The 18,473-nt window shown below is 39.4% G+C and overlaps 1 protein-coding gene across 2 annotated transcripts in view; it reads right to left on the bottom strand.

The window, feature by feature from the left end:
• Window positions 1-18,473, bottom strand: part of GRIK2 (glutamate ionotropic receptor kainate type subunit 2) — a 925,501-nt gene that overhangs the window by 873,082 nt on the left and 33,946 nt on the right. The window lies entirely within an intron of this gene.

The raw sequence follows: 18,473 nt of genomic DNA, 5'->3' as shown, positions 1-18,473 counted from the left end.
GAGGGGAGGGGGGGAGGGAGACAGTGGAGGGGAGGGAGACGGGGGGGGGAGACAGGGGAGGGAGACAGTGGAGGGGAGGGGGGGAGGGAGAGAGTGGAGGGGAGGGGGGAGGGAGACAGTGGAGGGGGGGAGGGAGACAGTGGAGGGGGGGAGGGAGACAGTGGAGGGGAGGGGGGGAGGGAGACAGTGGAGGGGAGGGGGGGAGGGAGACAGTGGAGGGGAGGGGGGGAGGGAGACAGTGGAGGGGAGGGGGGAGGGAGACAGTGGGGGGGAGGGAGACAGTGGAGGGGAGGGGGGGAGGGAGACAGTGGAGGGGAGGGGGGGAGGGAGACAGTGGAGGGGAGGGAGACACACACAGAGACACATACACACACACACACACACACACACACACACACAGTGACAGAGAAACACACACATACACAAACACACACAGATTGACAGAGACACACAGAGAGAGACACATACACACACACACACAGAGTGACAGAGACACACACACACACACACAGAGACACATACACACACACACACACACACACACACACACACACACACACAGAGTGACAAAGACACACACACACACAAACACACACACAGAGAATCACACAGAGAGAGACACATACACACACAGAGTGACAGAGAATCACACAGAGAGACACATACACACAGAGTAACAGAGAATCACACAGAGAGACACATACACACACAAAGTAACAGAGAATCACACAGAGAGACACACACACACACACACACACACACACACACACACACACACACACACAGAGTGACAGAGAATCACACAGACATACACACACAGAGTGACAGAGAATCACACATAGAGACACATACACACACACACACACACACACACACACACACACAGAGTGACAGAGAATCACACAGAGAGACACATACACACACACACACACACACACACACACTGACAGAGACAAGGGAGGACTCGTGGGGCTGGCAGCCGAAGCTGTGAGTAGCAGGGGGGGGGGGGGTTCATGGGGCAGGATGCTGTGAGTAGCAGGGGGGGGGGGGTTCATGGGGCAGGAAGCTGTGAGTAGCGGGGGGGGTCATGGGGCTGGAAGCTGTGAGTAGCGGGGGGGGGGGGGTGTTGATGGGGCAGGAAGCTGTGAGTAGCAGAGGAGGGGCGGAGGGTTCATGGGGCTGGAAGCTGTGAGTAGCAGAGGGGGGGTTCATGGGGCTGGAAGCTGTGAGTAGCAGGGGAAGGGGGGTTCATGGGGCTGGAAGCTGTGAGTAGCAGGGGGGGGGGTTGATGGGGCAGGAAGCTGTGAGTAGCAGAGGAGGGGCGGAGGGTTCATGGGGCTGGAAGCTGTGAGTAGCAGAGGAGGGGCGGAGGGTTCATGGGGCTGGAAGCTGTGAGTAGCAGAGGAGGGGCGGAGGGATCTGGCTGGAAGCTGTGAGTAGCAGGGGGGGGGGTTCATGGGGCTGGAAGCTGTGAGTAGCAGGGGGGGGTTCATGGGGCAGGAAGCTGTGAGTAGCGGGGGGGGGGGGTTGATGGGGCAGGAAGCTGTGAGTAGCAGAGGAGGGGCGGAGGGTTCATGTGGCTGGAAGCTGTGAGTAGCAGAGGGCTCGTGGGACTGGAAGCTGTGAGTAGCAGTCAGGGGCGGTCAGCTCGTGGTGCCGCTACAGCCGCACTGCTGTGGGTCGCAGAGGGGGGGCCAGCACTTCAAGCAACCAACATGAGACAAGGAGGAGAGCGGGCGGGGGCCGTGGCTCAAGCAGCCGGCTACCGCGCTTTTTGGTAAAACGCTGAAAGCTGCACGCCCTCCGTCTGCAGTGCCCCCAAGCAGGTTTTTTTTTTTTTTTTTTTTTTTAGTACATCGATTCTAAAACGCACCCCTATTTCAGAGATGTGAAATTGGGGAAAAAAAGTGCGTCTTAGAATCGAGGAAATACGGTATATGACGATTGCCGTACAGTTCATGCATCGATAAGTAGGAAAAAGGTAGTGCTTCACTTTAAGTACCTTTTCGCTTTACATACATGCTCCGGTCCCATTGCGTACGTTAATGCGGGGTATGCCTGTATTTAGTTATTAAATATGCAAGTACGAAACTTATTTACAATGAAAAAAGTCTTGTTTGGTTCATAATAATAGGAAAATTAGGGGGAAAACTGTTACAAATAACTTCTACGTGCTTCACAGTTTAACTAATTTTGGCTAAATACTGTAACATATTTCAAAGTCATGAATGGTTTCACATTTCTATAAACCATACTTAGAGCATAACATGAATATTGTAAGAAGCTTAGCTTTCATTTAAATATATTTGCTGAGGATATGCTGGCAGCAACTCAAGACGCAGTGTAATACCATCAAAGTTGGCAGTCCCAAACTCAATTTAAGAAAAAGCAGATAATATAGACTGGCAGCATTAAAGCAAATAAAGTCAATTAACTGATTTTTTCCTAATTTGTTTTCTCTAGCTTGAAATTGCAAGGGTTGGATAAAGATGAGAGATTAATGGAAAGAGAAATTAATGGAAAGAAAGGAAAAACCACTTTAAGAACTTTTAAGGGAAGAACTGTAATCACTGTGGAGTATTAAAAAAAAAAGTTCACCTACTGAGGTATGTAGATTATCTGCCAATTAGATTAATATGTACTTTTATTTTTTAGTGACATTTAAAGAATATTTTCAGATCCCCCAGAGCTGCTTTATTTTCAAAAGTGTCAAAAATGATTTCATGGTACCTGATCAGCCTATATTGCTATGGTGCAATCAGTTAGAGTGATGTTAATTTTAACACTTTAACAAAGCACAGTGCTGGTGTCACAAGTGACAAGTATAATGTGTATGTATATTATGGCTTTACCCTTTGTTTCATTGATAACCAGTAAACGGTACTACTTCAGTGAGAGTCATAATCATTTACAGTGTATCATTTTGTTTTTTTCATTGCATCAAGTCATATAATTATCGGATTAGCAAAATAAATCACTGTGAGCAATGATTTAATAACTGACAGGTCATATGATATGATCAGCATTAGCATTAGATATAATCATATTATATGTGTATTTTGGCTAATAATATTTACATTAGGTAATGAATCTTACTGTACTTTACATGAATACATGGCTACTTTAAAGTAACTTTCTGTTGTGAAGTCACTTCCCAGTGCTTGAGAAGATTTTAGTTCATTGGGGTGCTCCTGTTCTCTTCTCCTGCATTGGGAAGGTGATTCACAGCATACTGAATAGGATTAATAACTGTTAAATGATTGCGATTAAGCTGTTTTGTATTTATATGTTTTGAATGAATTATCCCATGCACCCTAATGCTACTTGTACACATCATCACTAAATGAAAACACACCTCTTTAATAAAGCATGTGAGTATCTCTGTTGGCTGATACTATACATCTCATGCATTCACCATCACCCCGTGCAGACGTACTTACCCAAACATGCCCCTACAGTCTCTGTAACTTCTCCCTACTAACCACATAGATTATAAGCTCCTCAGGGCAGGCACTCCTTTTACTACTGTTACTTGTATGTATTAAGCGCTTACTCCCATTATGTCATGTGTGTTACTGCGGTAAAGCGCTTTGCATAGCGCTTTTTGATGGCGCTATATAAATAAAAATATACATACATACATGAAAAACAATAGCTTTTGGTAGTGCAAGATGTACATGATTTTCACAACAAGTATACGCCTTAGCCTTTATGTGAGTTTTTTTTTTTTTTTAAACATCTCAGACTAAGCATTATAACATATGGAAACCCATATGTTTTGCTTTCCAAGTGCATATGCTCAGCTCTTTATCCTTGCTATATATGTTTCACTATTTATTTATTTTTACCATTGGCATCACTTTGTAGAAATGATGTGGTTTGCCTTATGCTGTTCTTCAAAACATTAATAAACTATACAATCTATTAGCAATGTTTTAATTATGAGCTACTTCTTTTACTTAAAATGTATTCCAAATTTGCTTTGTTTTCAACCATTTACATGATGCATATTGGCAATATTAGATGTAACTACTAGTATGAAAACGTATTTTGGTTATACTGTACAGCTACTGTCATTCCTTCCATGGTATTTTTATTCCAATATAATTTTTCCAGAATACCTCAAATGCAAACTATAGCAGATACTCATAGACAATTGAGCACAGCTCATCTGATGTTATATTGTACCATACGACATGTTATTTAAATAAACATGGCTTTTGGTACAGTGTAACGTGGGGTAAGTTGGTCAATAAAATGTTAGTTAATCACTAAACACATTTTCCAATTGTTAAATACTGTATATGTGCAATCTGTATAATAAATTGTGTAGGTTAAACAATTCTGGCAACCAAGAAGGTCATTTCCACAATCAAAACCAGGTATGCTAAGCCGTCGGCGCATTAAGGTTTTATTTTTAAATTGCATGTCAACATTTCATGCTAAAAAATAAAAGAAAATTAATATATGATGCATAATAAGCTCGTTGAAATTATACTTGATAAATCCCTCATGTTGAATACATGATTGCTACAATTTAAATTAAAAAATAAAATTATGTGTAATTTTTTGTTCCTAACTAGTACTGTATTAATAAATATACATTTTTAATGTAATATTATTTCTAATAGCCATACTGGGAAAATAAAAAAAGTTTAACCTGTAAAATAAAAAATATGTGCTGTGTCAAATACATTTTGGGTTTGATACACAGTAACTTCATCCTACACTAACACTATTACCAGTCTCTTTAGGGTTTACGCTGTGTTTAACTTGCTCGACGATTTTGACTCACTTTTAATCTATTTTGTGCCACAGAGAAATATTATTTTTAGTACATACCATTTACAGCTGTATATCCCATCTGTCTTTTTCTGTAGCACAAAACAAATGGGAAAAAAAAGACTTTGTTGCAGTTGGTGCATATGAAGATATTTGAGCTTAGTACATAGGCGCACACAGGTACATTTGAAAAGGAGTTTGACAGGCGCCAATTTTGCTTAAAAAAAAAAAGCTGTTTGTGATGCTTAGTTTTATTTAAGTAGGTGCAGTCACAAAAAATTGCCTCTGAAGCATGGAAAATCTACCCGCAGAGAGGATGCAACCACTCGCAAACAATTCCTCACTTAAAGAACCAGTCCTCCTTGGGTCTTCAAAAAGTGAAATTTAATTCTAAATGAATCGATGTTTTGGTCTCAAACTCAGACCTTTGTCAAGATACAAACTGTTATACACAATACCACTTATATACAAAGGTAGCAAATGTCTTTCCATATCCCACGTGTCCCCTACGTGTAAGATTGGCGCCCAAATCAGCTAAACACTCTTTGCTAAACAATGTCCCCCTTTTGTTTGTAATTTATAGGCTAAAGCAGTAAAATTCAGGGCATATTGAAAACCCTGCTCTCTGACTGGTTAAAATGGTTAAAATGCCGGGCATTATCCACAGTAATGCCCTGAATTTCAGCAGCTTGCAAAATGCAGTTTTCAATCTGTTTATTTCCAGCCAATCAGCTTTCAGAACAGCTGAGACAGGGCAGGGGATTGGTTTGAATTAAGTAAAAGCTCTGAGACATGGCAGGGGATTGGTCAAAAAGTATCAGCCATGGTTTGACTCCTCCCCCTCCTGAGATGACTGAGATTTTCTGAGCAGATTCAGTTGAATTGTGGGTGGGAGAGTCTGCAAAGAAGTATGTGTGTTGTGTATAGAGGTGCAGTGTTGTGTGTTTGTGTGGGGGGGGGGGTGTAGAGGTGCTGTGTTGTGTGTAGAGCTGGGGGGGAGAGTGCAAAGTTTAGTAAGTGGCTGCATTTTTTATTGTGGCTGCAGTGTGTGTGTGTGTTGTGCTGTTGTATGTGTAGCAGCAGTGTGTGTGTGTGTGTGTGTGTGTGTGTGTATATATATTTTTATATATATATGTGTGTGTCAGTAGCAGTGTTTATGGGTGTAGCATGTGTGTGTACATCAGAGTTTGTGTGTGTGTAGAGCTGCTGTGTGTGTAGAGCTGCTACTGTGTGTGTAGAGGTGCTGTGTAGTGAGTGTAGAGGAGGTGCTGTGTTGTGTGTCTAGAGCTCCAGTGTGTGTGTAGAGGCACTGTGTTGTGTGTGGTGTGCTGTTTTGTGTGTGTGTGTGTGTGTAGCAGCAGTGTGTGTGTGTGTGTGTGTGTGTGTGTGTGTGTGTGTGTGTGTGTGTGTGTGTGTGTGTGTGTGTGTGTGTGTGTGTGTGTGTGTGTGTACACAAAGGGGGCGGCAGTGTGTGTCTATAGATATCTGCAGTGTAAGAGTATATAGAGGTGGTTTCATGTATTTACCATTTTATTTTAATAACAAAATCTATATAACTATACAAAAGTGTCTATTATTTATGAAATAAGCCTACATTTAGCCTATAATAGTAATAATCCCATCAGAACAGGGCAGTACTGGCCAATAATGCCCTGTTCTTCAGGGATTATTACTTAAATAACATCTCCGGGATTATGAACAATTAAAAGTCGTAAAAACATTATAACAAATATAAATCCCTTTGATTTATGTATAATTTAAATATATTTTGCATCAACACAGTATTATGCAGCACACTTTGTTGCATGTGAATACTGTTGAGATTACAATTCGAGTTCTGAATTGTTTGGGTTTTCTTTTCAAATTGTGATTTGGCAAAAGTTTACATTGCCTGGGAATTCACGGAAATAGTCTTGGGTGCAACTTTTTTTACAGAATTTCATGAAAATGGAGTGCGGACATGTTTGGGCCCCCACAAAAGGGTAAAATAAAAAAATGATGCTACTGACCAGTTGGAAACTGACATAGATGATAATGATGATGGTGGCGTACACTTTTGGGTGCTGATGCTGGTGATATGCCATGGGCAGGATGGGAACTGGTGGCAGCTTAGTCAGTCAACAGCTGCTTAGCCGGTATGTCTCAGGTTCTTACTGCTCATTCAATTTCTCTCACTAGGCCCAGCCTTGGTGGAAACATATGCCTTATTGTGTTTTTCAGCAGGGTTCAGCACATTTAAGTAGCTCCATAAAGCCTTTGCCCTCTACAAAGCTGAAGGGAAACATATCAACAGCAAGCACTTTGGCCAATTGTCCATTCAGCATGAGGGCCTTATTGTGTTAGAGATGGTTCACACCCTATAAAAAACTACATGAACTGTGGGTTTGTGTAGTGAATTTGGTATGATTGGTCCACATGTTTATCTACTGCCAGAGGACCCTGTTTTTTCCATACCTATGCTGCACACTACTAGTATCAGCTTGTGTTGAAGGAGCCCTAACAGTCTAATCATTATAACTATTACTGTTTAGTCAACCAGTACCAAGTACACCTGACCTCATCATGATGACCTCCACCACCATAATCATCTGAGTCACCTGATCGACTACTAGGAATTTAGCCATCCTTTCTTCTCAAAACTATGTTAGTACTTGTGCCCATCTGTAGTAAGAGTTTAAACATATTTGTCATGAAGCCTTATGATGACTGGTCACATGCTGTATAGATGCAGAGATACCCAGAAGATTATCTGCTTTCTCCTGTCTCAATAGCATAGTACAAGTGACTGTGCCCCCATCCTTGCCCTCTATGTTAAACAACACACTCTGAATCCCTGCTGGACTTAATGAGAGAGGGATAGATTTTGCCACTGCTGGCCTAAATTGCATTATAGAAGCTTTCCTGCTCACTGCCACACTTGTGCTATCACTGCTGCACCCACCACTATTACTAACACATTCATCATCATCCTCCCCACACTCTTACTTTTCTTCCTCCTCCTCAGCAGTTTTATATTGATTAATACTGTCTACTGCAGAGGATAAGATATTCTTGCCTCATCTCCCAGTGCCACTACCAAAGCCATGCTGTCTTGATAATAATGACAAATGGTGGCGCATTAGCTGCTGTTGCCTAACAATGTGTGCTTTTTTTGAAGATGACAATAATGGTGATGGACATGTGTGTTTGTGTATTGACATCAACTGGAGCCCTAGTGCTACAATTGTGGTGGTCATAGCTCCCTGCTTCTCAGATTGATTGAGTATCATCGCAGTCTTAATTGCTGCTGCCACCACCAACAAAACTATCAGTTGTAGTAATACCAAGGATGACATAATCACTAAAGATGGGTGAATCAGTCCAAATCTGTTTCCTGGATTTTCTCGAGTTTTCCATTGAAGATCTGTTCCACAGTCTAAAATCCGCCGATGGATTGATACAGTTTCAGTCTGCGTGGATTAATCAAAAACTGCCATTGGATATAATCCACTGGTGAACTTGTGGTCTAAATCATGTCCTCTCTGACTTGAATGACACGTGACATAGAGGTATATCAATGTGCATGCTGGCACTTTATCCCAAACAAGCAGTTTTGTTTGTTCCAAACTTTGACAAAATAACTTTTTCAATCTAATCATTTACCTTCACCTCTGCTGCCCTCACTGAAGGACGTTTCCATTTTTTCACGTCCTATGGTGGTATCGTTGATTCTTGAATTTTCTTCATAGGTCTACATATTATTATTGTATTCTGTACATGTGTATATATCTGTCCAAGCACTCTTTTATTTAGCTCAGCTAGGTGTATGTTTGAAGGTGTATTGTATATATATATATTTGTGTATCCATTAAACTATGGACCGGCTGGTCTTGGCTTCTGTGGAGGAATTTTCCTTTACAAAAGCCTTATATCTTTGGGATATATATATTTAGCCTTTAATTGCATCTCTACATTAATTGTTATTGCTGCTGTTATGGTTGTATTAAGTCTGTGGGTTCAACACTTGCCATTACCATGTCATTGAGAGGATGATAGCTTTATTTTGTGTTTTTTATTTAGTCTGTCTAATAAACTTTATTTTTTAGTTTACCCTGAGTGCTTATTATTGGGGTCTCTCTCTCTCTCTCTCTCGCTCATTTTGTTGAGTACTTGTCAAATTATCACTGTACCCAATTCCACCTTCTGCTGATAAACATATCAATGAAGGCAATAGGCAGGGTTAGCATTTGAGCTGGAAAAGCATCTTAAGTGAGCATTAAAATATTAGCTCTATTTGAAGCTAATAGAACATGATCCTTATGTAGGATTTTAAGAAAATATTGTAATAGGCAAAACGAAATATTATCTAATGAAGCAAAAACAAACCAATGAAATACATTATTTAACGAAGTTCCCCCTACATTGCTTTTAGACATAATGTATAGCAATGCTTTACCGTTGGATCATTTCTATTCTACCACTATACAGTAGTTTTGAAATAGATTGTACTTTGTTTCAAACTGCGTAGAACCTTAAAATGTAATCGAATTCTGTTGAGAGCTGAAATACCTCCGCTGTTACAAAAAAAACCCAGTAGAAAAGCAGCAGTTTTCATGATGAATTCTACCCAAAATAAAACAATAGAAAAAAACACATTCCTTCCAAAAGCACGTTTGAAGTAAATCTAGGAAGAAAATGTTAGTATTATACAAATGTAGTGTTATTGTGCCTAGAATAAAAGGAAAGGTGAATGATTCCCGATAAATCATGCACCTGTTCTTTTCTCTGGCATGCCCTTGTTCCTTTAACTGCTGGAGGGGTGCAATGATTTGTAGGTAATGTGTTTAAGAACTCTCCTTCACCATGGGGGTTATTTTGTATGCACATACTGTAACAATGATCTCTTCTCTTTTTTAAAATGATTGTACAGTATGCTTTATAAAATAAAACAAGAAATTATTACAAAATGTAGCTGACAAAACATATGTGATTATCAGGTGTTATCCCAAAGACAGTGGTGTTATGGTCATATAAAATCAAGAGCACAGACAACTTTGCACTAACTACTGTATAGTCAACATATATCTTCTCAGATAGATATGTGATTTTGAGCATGACAGTTTCTTGAGCTCAAGGTAATAGAGCATGCAGTGTCGTGAGGGAAATATTATTAAACTTGGGATAGATGATGTATCTGTCATAGAAGCAAATGGCAACTGTTCAATTTCTATTGAACCGTCAGGAATAAGGTCTTAGCAAAGACAAAGGCGTTTTGTAATTTGTTCTAAAAGTGCATGCATTTCATTTGAAGGACATGACAGATATCATTTATGGGATTCCGAAAAAAGACAGTGTCAGGACCTTTAAAAAGCTACGTGAGCAATTACAACCTTTCAGACACAATCAAAGCTTTTGTCCATTTATTACTACAGTATATCAACTGTGTAGTGATTTCCTTACTTTTAGTGCAAATATATGTTTATATGCTTCTATTGCTGCATAAATAAAGACGGCATTAGATAAATAGAAATGTATATGTTGAATAATATGAATTACTTGTCAAGATATAACTGTATACAAAAATATAACATCAATTAACTTCTGTTTGCCAGTGGTAAATGTGATTATTATTATTATGAATTATATTGTTCTAGGTCTTTCCTTTAATATTTAAACGATTAAATCCACAACTCTATATAATGCTGCAACTTATCCATAAAGGAATATGATGTTTTACATTAAGACACAAGAACCTTGCTTTGTTGCCCACATTCTTTTTACTGTATTCCTATTTGTTCCAAAGCATAATTACATCTCCATTTGTAATTTCTGTTTGTAGACTTAGGAACATTTATCCTTAAATGCACTGTACTGTATGTGCAGGTAAACAGTGGTGTATACACAACCAGCTATTATACTAATAAGTATTGTAGATTTTGCAAAAGCTTTTTAAAAAGGTACCATACTGGAGGATTCTGTACTAAATAAAGGGAATTATTTGGGGTAATAAGATTTATACCCGGATTAAGATTGTTTGAAGTAGATATCAGGGTGGGATTATTAATTAAACATACTTAGAGTGGCCTAATAAGTGGAGTGCCTTAATGTTTGGGATTGGGCCACAGTTGTTTAACATGATTAATAATGACTAAGTGGTTGGCACAGATAGAAAATCGAACTTTTAGATAATTACATACATTTGTGTAAGATTGTGAAAACAAAACATGATCTGAAGTCTCAGCATAAACATTTGGATATTGCAGTGTGTGCAGATAAATAGCACAGGAGGTTTCATATAGATAAATGTAAGGTAATGTATTTGGTAAGAAGTAATAAGCAGGCGGTGACAGTTGGGACAAGTGTCCCAGTGGCTGCTGGGGGCCCAGCCGGTGCAACAAGTTGGGCCCAACCTCTGGCCAGGTCGGCTGCTGGTCCTCTCACGGCCGGGCCCCGGCTCTCCCTCAGCTGCAGGCCTCTTTCTTACTCTGTCCCACGCTGAGCTTCCAATGCCGGCACGCGATGGGTCTTTCTGACATCAGCGCACCGGAAGTAAGCTTGGTCCAGCAGCTGGGTCTAGTCAGACGTCGGGCCCAACTTCCAGCACTGGCTGGCAAGGCTCACCGCAGACACCGGGCCCGGCCTGGCCTGAACATCCACAAGGTATATGTATTGTGGGGGGTGGGGTTATTTTTTATATGTATTGGAGATGTGGGGGTATTTTTTATTTGTATTGGGGGCTGGGGGTATTTTTTTATATGTATTAGGGGGTGGGGGTATTTATATATGTATTGGGGGGGGTATTTTTTATATGTATTGGGAGGTGGGGGTATTTTTTATATGTATTGATGGGTGGGAGTATTTTTTATGTTTTGTGGATGGGTGGGTGTATTTTTTATATGTACAGTATTTGGGTGGGTATATTTTTTATATGTATTCGGGGTGGGTGTATTTTAAAATGTATTGGGGGTGTATTTTTAATATGTGGTGGGGGGTGTCTTTTTAAATATGTATTTGGGGGTGGGTGTATTTTTATTATGTATTGGGGAGGGTGTATTTTTATTATGTATTGGGGTGTGGTGGTGGGTAAATTTTTATTATGTATTGGGTTGTGGGGATGGGTTTATTTTATTATGTATTGGGAGGTCGGGATGGGGGTATTTTTATTGTGTATTGGGGTTATATGATTTAGGGGTGTAGGGTTTCTGATATGTATTTTGTGGGGGAGGACTGAGTGAGAGTGGGGTAATTGAGATGCAGGGGAGAGAAAAACATGGGAAGTGGGTCAGAAATAGAGGGGGCTCGTTAGGTGCAAAATGGGTGGGGGCTCGCAATACCGCCAAGGGAGGTTGGGGGTGGGATTCCGGACGTAACTCTAGTCCTGGGCCCCGGCAAATCTGTCTGTGGCCCTGGCAATAAGCATGCTATTTACACATTTTATAGTAGAAAATATGGTCAGTATTTGATGGAGAAGAGTTTAGGAGTCATTGTAGATAGCAAATTTACCAAAACTGCCCAGTATCAGAAAGCAATAAAACCCCTATTGTTGCAATGCATAAGACAGTGTGGAGAAGGAAGGGGGCGGAGCATAATGCTCATACTGCCTAATAACTAGTGAGGAGGCACCTTCAATATGGATTACAATTTTGTCATCTCACCATCAACTGGAAAAGTGTAGAAATTAGTAGGAGAGCCTAAAAGGCACATCAATGTGAATTTTCAGACAAAAGTTAATACAATTGGTAGTGTCTTTGAGATTAGAGATGTCTGAATATCTTCATACTGTATGTGCTTAGTAATATTTTTTTGTTTTCTTCTTAAATATCACATATTCACAAAATAATTTGAGTGTTCACAGTGCTCAAAATTGTACCTTTTTTTACATTTTGACAGAATTTAGAGAAGATGGCAGTAAATGAAGCTCTAGGTGACCTTACACATTAACTTTCAATGCTTGATCAATTTTGCTACCTTTTCTGAGAGGTAAATAGGCACATTTTATCTGGTTTGTGTGCGTCAGCAAACATTTTGCTCATCTCAAGAGGTAATGAAAATACGCTTAAGAAACTACTGTATTTTTTTTTTTAAGTATAGAGGGTTATGCCACACAAAATACCACACAAAATAAAACAGAGCATTGATCAATATAGCAATTAGATTGCCATATACTGCACTTAGAAATACATTTTTAACAATAAATGTTATTTTTAATGGTAATTTATTTTTAACAATAAATGCATATGGCAAAATAAAATTAGTTTGTTTTGAATTATGTCGTTTTTAGAGTAGACATTACAATGTTTTCACAATGAATGACATTTTAGTTTAATATAATTGACATTTTGAATAACATTTGATACAATTTATACACAAGGTTGGTTTGATAGGAATTGACAAATGCAGCATTTATATTATTCAATAGATAACCGTAGCTACTCAAGTGTCAAATATTTGTTTAATAAGTAGTTAGATTGAGCACTTTCACTCATGTTATGTTTCTAAAAAATATTGTTTTGGGCATTGTATTGTATTGAATTTTAAAAACAAATTCTATTTGGCCCAAACTCAATTTGTTCTGCTTTTAGCTGTTAGCTTGGGATTTGTGAAAAATAATGGAAAAAACCTCAACAGAAGTAGGAAAGTACTAAAATAGCATAGTAGAAATTAAAATGGTTAAAAAAAGATCACATTATACAAACTAACAGGAAAATAAAATAATATACAGTATATCTAAAAAAACGTAACAATACAGGTATATGGTGAAAAACACATAAAGATGGGCATCTAACTTCTGGTTGTAAATAATGGTATGTTTTGTTCTTCATTTTGGTTCTCAAAATCTTAGTTTTGTATTTAGTTTTGAATTGTAAGATTCTGGTAGGCTCTGATTTCACAAACTTGGTTTTGCCCATTGCTACGAACAAGATGCACTTGTTTAAAACCATTTTAGTGTTTTTTAGATCCACAACCGATTTAGGCCCAGAGCCACAAAGGGGGGCTAAGCTTTAGAATGCCCTTATTCCCATTGACATCAATGGCAGTAAAGGTGTGCTAAAGCATTGTCCCTTTTTGGGGGCTCTGGGCCATTGTGCTAAAACCCCTGTAATATATATAACAATTAAAGTACTAGAGAAGCTTACAAAAAAATCTATACAGTAGTTCAACATAAGTTTCCACAACCAAGCATGAAAATGGTTAAGGCAATCATCCATCCTTGTAGTTTGTACTAGTCTTGTGTTAACAGGCATCACTTTGATATATTTGACAATGCAACTTCCCTCAGGCTAAATGTATACAACTCTCTGTCCTGTATATGTGACCACACTTCTTTTAAAATGTTCAACAGCAATGTCATTGTTGACAGAAAGCATGGTTTGAGATAAAACATTGTAGAGAGTACAGTATGTCATTGTCTTCATGAAAAGTATGAATTTGAGGACCTGATAAGCAAGGCTTCTAAGGGGATTCCCTCTGACTTCTGTGAAGTAGAAGGTGGCTCCAAGACTCCAGAGTCTGGTCTTTGCTGGTATCATTCATTCATCCCTTTAACTCCTGGGGATCACTGTCATTAGGACTTCTTGGCATGTTTGATCTCTTAACCAATTAAACATATGACGTCAACGACATGTTATTACACTACTTTGGTTCTTCATAGGACTAACCTTTTGACCTATTAAACATATCACTGTCCTTGGGTCTCTTTAGTGCTGTGTTAGAGTGGAATAGAAGAGAGAAATGGCAGAGCACAACCAGAAATATCCAAAGAAAAGTTAGAAGGAAAGTGCGTTATCCATAAAAATATATAATGGTCAAGAAAGGAGAAATGGCAAGGCATTACCCTACCAACATGTTTCGTGCTACACAGAGCACTTTATCAAGGCCTTGATAAAGTGCTCTGTCTAGCACGAAACATGTTGGTAGGGTAATGCCTTGCCATTTCTCCTTTCTTGACCATTATATATTTTTATGGATAACGCACTTTCCTTCTAACTTTTTTTTGGATATTTCCAGTTATGCTCTGCCATTTCTCTCTTCTATTGCATCTAACCCACAAGGAAGGAGGCATACCAAGATTGCCTGGAACCTGGATTAACATGGACGCTGCAGCAGACATGTGAGTTTTTGCTTGCTACATGGTTATTATGTTCCTTTAAGGTATTTGGGTATTCAATTGGGGTGACAATTAGCGCTTTGGTTCCTGGATTTATTGAGTGCCGCTTATGCTGGTTTACCAACCAGGATACCACACCCAGTACCCTACCTTAATCAAGATTTACACTCCAGGCATCACACATGAATAATCACCATCATACTACATTTATTGTCCTGTGTACAGTCTTTAGCACCACGCATGAATACATTTGCTGTGTTAGAGTGGGCATAGTTGGCTTGTGTTTGGGCCAGGCAATGAGTGTAAGGACCAATCATGGACAAGGCAACTCTCCCAAAATTGCTCGAGTCAGTCCAGGTTACAAGCCTCTGCTGCTATTGATAGGAGATTAAAAAAACATGATGATAGTGTGTTATTTAAGGTTGGAAGGTTCCATCAATGTTATAATAAAAGTGTCACTTGCAGAAATAGAAAGCGAATGCTAAAGAAACTGCAGTACTGCACCTATGTATGGCAGTACCATTAATAGGGCTAGATCGACAAAGCTCTGTTAAATATGAGATCATAACATGAAGTTACATAAAGGAGGAATTAATTTGCATAGACTTAAAGTCACGTTATTGTAGTTGTTTGTTGTTTGATCTTCCATTAACTTGAAATTATGGCATTATTCCAATGCAGTCCCTGAAATAGGTATTTTTCTAAAGTGGAGAGCGAGAGAAGATGGAATAATGAGGGAATAACGCTATGATATTTAAGTTATGCCTACCTGTGGCAATATTCCCATCCAGACACTGCAAAAGCTTTATTTCAGCATTTGGATGGGAGTAATGCCAAGTTTAGTTATAAACGTAATGGACTTTTGTGACTATACAATGATATGGTAACACATAATTTGCATGTCTATCACTAATGGTCGTTATAGTTAACGTAAAGCCCTTTATGGGATAAAACATGGCTTAATGTTGTTATTTTGCTTTGAAGGTACACTGTTAGTGTTAACATGATATTATTTTAGGTTAACGCCATGTTCAGTGACATGATGGAGCTTTGTGGATCTGAGTCATTATTCATTTGTTTATATTGTAATGAATAGAGCTGTGTACATTAAATCTAATTAATTATATATGTTACCTAGTAAAAGAGCCAGGTCATTAAGTCAATATGAATGGATTTGGCACGAAACGGAAAACTGATTATAACTTTACAATTAAAAACTTGTTTGACAAAAATATTATCCGCAATGGATTTAATATAGTTAAAGTTTGCATGCTGGCTATAAATTTTAACTAGAATCTCTTTTTCTTAAGCAGAAAGTATTTTCGAGAAATAGCTTGTCTACGATTTCAGAGGGTGAAAAGAGTGTATTAATTGAGCTTGTTACAGTATTTCCATTCAGATAATTCAACATCTGGAATGAACTATGATTTAGTGTACTTCCCAGTAGCTTTTCATACTGTTCACAAACCACTTTAGCTTGCATCTGAGCACATTTGACATGTAGATTTCATGTACTTTTTATTGTTCAAGATCCATTTTTAGAATTATAACGTATTAACCAAAATGGTCCATAATGTTTTGATTAATATACATTGATTTCTACTTTATATTTTTTACAATGAATATCTCTGCTGTATGACGATAGCAGATTTTCAAGACAAACGCATTGCACATACTTGCTGTCTTTCTTAACATTGATGTAGCAAGGTCCACTCTGGCACCCTGGTACTCCTAATTCTTCCCCTAGCCTTGAACCGTGGCAGTGGTGGTGCGGACTGTTGCTGCGGGCGGCGGGCTTGCCAACGGCTCCCTCTGCAGGGCGCTGCCATGTGAAAGGGGAGGGCGCACGCATGGCGGTTCGCGCATGCGCTGACGGAGGTGCAGCGGCCATAGCAAGTTGCGCATGAGCTGGAGGTAGAGCACAAAGTGGCAGCCAATAGGGAGAGGCTCTAGGCTGGGACTACATATCCCAGAAGCCTCGGGTATGATCACATGGGCGCAGGTGGCCAATAGGGTTGGCTGAATCCCTGCTAACAGGATATTGATGTTGCGCAGTCACAGCACGTTAGTCAGTCAGAGCTGGGACACAGACAAGGGAGGGTATAGGTGTGCAGGGGTCTGTGACTCCTGCACTAGGCCAGACATCCGCCTAGGACCCAGCTAGGCCCAGACTCCCCTGGTAAGAGTGTGGCAACGACAGGGACAAGCCCTTAGGTAGGGACACTGCCCCATTAGCTGTTTATACCAGGGACACAGCTGAAACATTGTGCAGCATTGGATAGCGGTGATGTGAGACCTGATCAACAGGACTGAAGTAAGAAACTATCTTCATGTGGGACAATCCAGTGGGATACCACCCCACGTGGAAGCCATCGCTGGATCGGCGGATCCCATTGTTTCCTCAGTCGGCGAGCCCGGGTGCTGGAGCACCCAGCAGGTATCTATATCCTAAGTGCACCAACAAAGTACATACACCATAGTGGCAGCGCTGACCACATACAAGGGTGGGGCTGTTATTCTTGTGGACACAGAGTGGTTGGGTGCCCGAGGTCTACTCAGGTACAGTGGACATGGTGTGGGTTACACGGTGGTGGGATGAGGCCCAGCGATGTGAAGGGGTAGCTGTAAACACTAGAGTTATTATCCGGTTATCACTGTTTATTTACATGTTCTTTAGTAAAAGGTTATTCTTATCATATACTGTGTGTGGACATCAGTATTGTGGTTCCTGTGGGGATCTGCTCCCCCATACGTTGGGATCCCTCCCAGGTGTAGACTGTACCAAGTTGTATTGTTGTATCACCCCGGGCTCCCCGTGGCTGAGGTTTGGGATCTCTGTGAGCCAACAGGTAAAGCCAGCACCCGTAGACTCCATACCCCAGGGGGAAGGAGGGCTACATTAATAACAAGGTTGCATCTAAAACAACCTTACCTAAAGTAAAGATTCATGTTTAGTATTTACTACTGTACTTGTTTCAAACTCTAAAAGAAAATATGAGGACATAAACAGATACATGAGATAAATAGTAATTGTACACACGTGTGTGTATAATAATCATTTGATTACTATATCTGTTTATTATTATGTGTGTGTATATATATATATATAGATATATATATATATATATATAGATATCTATATATATATATATCTATATATATATATAGATATCTATATATATATATACATATACATATACACACATATACAGTTTATTATAACCTTTTTACCCCATGCCAAGTTGTAATAGATATAAACTAAGAATGAAATCTTGCCTTATTACCTTATTAATTCATGGGTACTATTGGCAAGATTCTGTACTTTGGATTCTCACTGCTATGACAAGCCATTATTATTACTGCTAGTTATAACTGTGTGCAATGAAGCGAGAGGCCAATACTAAATTGAGTTCGGAAAGTGACAGGAAGGTGAAGATCTGTTTTAAATGAAAGAATAATATTTGATTTTATTCTCTGATACAATACTGCACAGATTAATCATAAAAAAGCATTTAGAAAATCCAATACAGTACCATTAATATAAATGATACTCTTGACATATGAAAAATATAATACAAGCTTAAAAAGGAAAAGTGTTGTTTGC

The sequence above is a fragment of the Ascaphus truei genome, chromosome 4, assembly GCF_040206685.1.
Source record: "Ascaphus truei isolate aAscTru1 chromosome 4, aAscTru1.hap1, whole genome shotgun sequence".
NCBI lineage: Eukaryota > Metazoa > Chordata > Amphibia > Anura > Ascaphidae > Ascaphus > Ascaphus truei.
The sequence above is the reverse complement of the archived record's forward strand: the minus strand, read 5'-3'. Positions and strand labels throughout refer to the sequence as shown.